The following is a 5,197-nucleotide window of genomic DNA, read 5'->3' as shown; positions in this document are numbered from 1 at the left end:
CACTACTGGGAGATCTTCAAGGAGCCAGGGAACGAGATGAAGGGAAAGGATCTCTTTCCAGAGTCAATACAGGGAAAAAGCCTTCCCCTAGAAACTGCTCTCTGACTTCAGATTTTTAGTCTCCTAAATGATTAGGAAACAACATTTCTTTTTGTTAAAACCACTTTGCTAGTAGAATTTATATGATCATAGCACTGGAGAGCTAAGATATACTGCATCCTCGTCATCCTTGATACCATTCCATAGGTTAGTAGAGGTGAGGTTATATTATGGTAAAAAAAATAGCATATCAAATCCTCAATGGCTTCTTAGAATAAGACAAATATTTCTACCCCCATAAAGAGCTCCAGTCTTGGAAACCCACAGGGGCAGTTCTACCCTGTCCTATCAGGTCACTATGAGATGGAATCAAAGCATTTCGCAGGGAGTCTCAGAATAAAAACTTACGTTTCATCCATTCCATATGACTAGTGTGGGTTGACAGGGGTTTTGCTTTTCATAGACACTCACATACTCAGGGTGATTGAAACTCTACTTTGGCTTTTTTCTTCTTCTTAAGATTCCCAACAAAAATAAAATTAAAAATAAGGAGAGAAGGAAGCAAATTGTGCACTGACTTTTAAATAGGTTAACTAAAGTACACTTCTTACCCATGTTCATCTACCCATCATTTCTACCCATATTCACAAACCAGTCACATGCCCTCCTGAACCTGTAAAAAGGATGGCTATGTGTCAGTCACCCTGTGTTTGAACACACACACACACACACACACACACACACACACAAGTGGATAAGCAGCTCTAGAATATCGCAGTCAGCATCACCAGTCAGTGAGTCTCTGTATTTTCCATTATGTCTATGCCAGTCACTGAATAATACAAAGAGCATTAGGCTTGAGTGCTGATGTGCAGAAACATCCATCCTGTTCAGGAGGCACAAGGGGCTGGCACACAGATACATCAGTGCATAACACATGGTTGTTGTTTTACCATTTGAAAGGGAACAGGAAACTGCAGCAATGAAGAGATGGGCTGTATCTAGAAATATTCCATTGATGCCTGTTGACCTGGTCTACAGAGACTAGAGATGAGAGGGAAGAGGAAGTGCTTGCTGGGGTGAAATTGAAAGTATTTTGTGTATACCGTGTCTATGGGCGTGGCCTAGCTTGGAATAATGGCTCGAAGTGAGTTGACCAGAACCAAAGTGGATGAAGTGATATAGGTTGACCCTGTGATCTGGTGTAAATTGCTCACTCTGATGACTTTCCCTGGAATTCACTTTGCTTATGGATGCAGGTCCAATTGAAACGAAGATTCTTCAAGGTCAAGAGCTTGCTTGTCTCCTCAGAGGTCTGGGCTGATAGAGATGGGCAATTTAGAAATTGGATATCCAAGATGAGGGAGATAAAGGAATGATAAAGTAGCTAACTTACAAGCTTTCCTGAAAATCTCCAATGAGTGTGACAAGGGAGCATCTTCACTGAATAATTTCCTCTTTTCCTGATGGGCTTGGGGAAGAGAGGATGGGGAAAATGTTGATCAGATTATATGGTGTGATTGTCAATAAAGTTAATGGTGAGTGTAAAGACTGTAATCATAGAAGTTAATTCTTCAAGTATGAATGGGTTAATGGCTAGAAGAGATGAGCTGGCCTGAGGTGTAGTTGATTAATAAGGTTGGCCTTTCTGGTATTAATTCCTTATGTGATGTAGTATAATTCTGGATTCTATGCCTGTGGCTCTGACCTCAATTTGGAAGGAATTCTCTGCTATCCAAAGGGACAGGATTAAGGTGAGATTAAGTCCTGACCTCAGTAGAGGGTATGAACCAAGTCATACCAGTTGTTTCTTTAGGTGTGTGGTCTGCCAAATGACATAACCCACACCTCCGTCAAAGCCATTGTGTTAAGAGCCATCTCGGACACACAGAGAAATCCAAGAGTCCTCAGCAGAAGAGGATATTCAAGATATCTGATGTAGCAGAGTCGAGAGACTAGCTGCACAGACTATAAGACAGAACAAACAGAACAAAGGAACCAGGATGAAACCAGAATGGAGGTAATACAACCACGAGGCAGAACAGAGGAACAATGCCAAGCCTATGGGGCTGTAAGGCAGAGTGACAGGCTAGCTTCCAAGTCCATGGAGGCCAAGGTCGAGGGACCATGTGCCTGAGAGACTGGGAACTGAAGAGAGACTTGGCTACTGGCTGAGATAAGGTGTTGCTCTGAACCAGAGCCTGTATCTTTATAGTTCATGGACCCTGATTTGTGGTAACATATTAACTTCTCTAATAAACCCTTATAATTGTAAATATTGGCTGTGATTTCTTGGTGATTCTTTTCTTTTTTTTTTTAAATAAAATTTTTGTGGTTTTATTGTATAATGAGGCATTGAAACATCTGAACAAATCAGCAGCTGGGCAGTGAGGCAGCTACTTTCTCCTTCACTTCTTTGGGTTACTAGAGCAACTTGTCAGTAGATTTTTTTAAAAAGAAAAAAAAATGGGGGGGGCAACTTTTTGCATTACCTAAGTCTTTCCAAGACTTTACAACACAAACTTTTGTCAGATGCGACTATTTAGTGTCCAAACATCATGCACAGACAGCACCTGGGTGGCAGCAGCGCACCGCGCCCCTCCCACTGCGGCCTGGCTGGTGGATGATGCTTGGAGCATCTGGAGGAGTGTGAATAGCATCGGGTGGAGGAGGGAGGAGGCAACAGCCTGAGTGCCTGGTTGGGACGAGGTCAGCCGAAGTTGTGCAGAGCCAGCCTGAACATGTCGTTGGTGCACACCCAGGCATCGTTGATGTTTAGTAGGAACGTCTGGTGAAAGCCCAGGATGGGGTCGTCATCGGCCTTCAGCTGGCCCACAACCATGCTGAGGATGCAGCCATCTGATGTGGGCTGATGGACCTGCGACGTGATGCTGTGCTGGGTTTTTCTGGAATGGAAGGCTAGACAACCTCTAGCCTTCCACTGGAAGCTTTCCACTGGAACTGCCATCCTTCACAGGTAAGGCATGATGCGTCAATGTAAATTGCACCCAGTTGGGTTCTGTTGTTATCAAATAACTGGTAGTAATGCTGAATGAAGCTGGATCCAATCTGTTCCCAAATTGGCTTGTCTCCTATTCTGGGGCATTGCTTGGCCTCGTGGAGACCCAAGGGGCTGGCACGATGGTGGCAGCAGGGGTGGCAACCAGTGCGGTCCTTGGTGATTATTTCAATGAATTATAGAACTTCGAGGAAAAGTGAAGAGTGAGTAGGAGACAGAACACAGATCTTTCTGTCCTTGAAGACTACTGTTATGATGGTTTTCTCTAAGCCAGATGTAACTGTGGAATTACTCTAACTCAGCAGTTCTCAACCTGTGGGTCACGACCCGTCTGGGGGTCGAACAACCCTTTCGCAGGGGTCGCTTGATCCATAACAGTAATAAAATTACAGTTATGAAATAGCAACAAAAATAATTTTATGATGGGGGGGGGGGCACCACCACATGAGGAACTGTATTAAAGGGTTGCGGCATTAGGAAGGTTGAGAATCACTGCTTTAACTGAATTAAGGCATCTAACTACAATGGGGCTGATTGGACACCTCTGTGCTAGGAGTCAAGTGAAACTACTTAATAGACAGAGACCAGGTGGGCGTAGTTACTATAATGGACAGCAGAGTCAAAGCAGTAATCAGAATAATCTGTCTCATATAGACTAAAGGCTTTGATTAGCTAGGTATCCCTAGGGGTGAAGGAGATGGGAAATCTAGTAAATATATATTTATGCTATGTTATTATTTAGTCTGCAAGAACCTTGATTACATATCCTTCTACAAGATGTCATAAATTATGCTGGTTGGAATTCGTATGGAAGAAGCATCAATGAATCTAGACTTATTGATAATACAGTTGTATACAAGAGGGTAGTAAATTAACCCAACAAAAATTCAAGCACTTTACACCTCAGTTAAATTCCTAGGAGCTTTGAGATATGAGACATGTCAAAGGATTTCTACAAATAAAAAGGAGTACAATGCCTGGTGAACCTCTTTGCCACATGGAAGCAACCTACTCTTAATTTGGGTGCACCTATATATCAAGAGATTCAAAAGGTATTAGTTTTGAGTGGTGCTCAGACTAAATCAAGGCTCTGCAACTGATTCACGCTTCCTTGAAAGGCATTTTTTCCACACAGGCCATGTGACTCAGCTGACCTCATTGTGATGGAAGTGTCACCGGCAGATAGAGATGCTGTTTGGAGTTTTTGGCAGGAGTAAAGCCCTGCCATCACTGGTAGATAATTACTCTCTTTTGAGAAACAGCTTTTGGCTTCTAAATGGATTGTAGTAGAGATTGAATACCTAACCATCGATCACCATGTCTCTTTGTAGCCTGAGCTGTCAATCATGAACTGGTTATTGTCTGATTCACTATCATAAAATTGGATGTGCCCAGTAGCACTCTGTAATTAAATGGAAATGGTATATCTAAGACAGGGCTTGAAGGTAAAAGTAAATTACATGAGAAATTGCCTCAAATTGCGTAGGTGTACACTCTTGTCATATTACCTTTCCTTTCTCAGTATTCACCTGTGGTCTCATGGGCAGTTCCTTATGGTTAGTTGATAAAGGAAGAGAAAATTCATGCCTGATTTACACACAGGTGTGTGCAACATGCAGGCAGCCATTTGGAAGTGGATAGCAGTAGCCTTGTAGGTTCTTTGGGGAACCTCAAAGACACTGCTGAAGGATGTAAGATGGTGTGAACACTGCCTGACCTCTTCTGCCTTCACAATGAGGGAAGAACATCAAACTGAACAGCAGCCTGAGGCCAATTCCTGTAATCCTCCTGTAATCATGCCTGTAATCCTCCAACCTTGTTTACCAATTTTGAGAAATTGGCTTCAACAGCCACACAAAACTTACAGATTGCACATACAGTTATGGAGTTTATTAAAGAAGTGAACAGATACAATTTATGATCGGAAATGTTCAGGATACGATTCTTTGGTTAGGACCACCCTCTCAGGCATATTATAGGTAGATCTCTTTCTGGTCTTCAGCCTCTCTTTCATGTGACCCCTTGGCTACTGCCCAGTTCAGGGAATATTACAAAGCTCATTTAGTCCTGCGTATAAATGCCTAAAGTGCATTTCACTCCACCAAAAGCCTCAGACCAAAGAAGTTCAGCTATAGTTCT

At 42.7% G+C, this 5,197-nt stretch overlaps 1 pseudogene; it reads right to left on the bottom strand.

Annotated features, from left to right (window-relative positions):
- Positions 1 to 2,749: 2,749 nt before the first annotated feature.
- LOC101649858 overlaps positions 2,750 to 5,197 on the bottom strand; it is a 76,164-nt pseudogene continuing 73,716 nt past the window's right edge.

Source organism: Echinops telfairi, unplaced genomic scaffold, assembly GCF_000313985.2.
Source record: "Echinops telfairi isolate 266 unplaced genomic scaffold, ASM31398v2 ScPeMD7_7424;HRSCAF=8462, whole genome shotgun sequence".
Lineage (NCBI taxonomy): Eukaryota > Metazoa > Chordata > Mammalia > Afrosoricida > Tenrecidae > Echinops > Echinops telfairi.
Note: the sequence above shows the minus strand (reverse complement) of the source record. Positions and strands in the feature narration are given on the sequence as shown.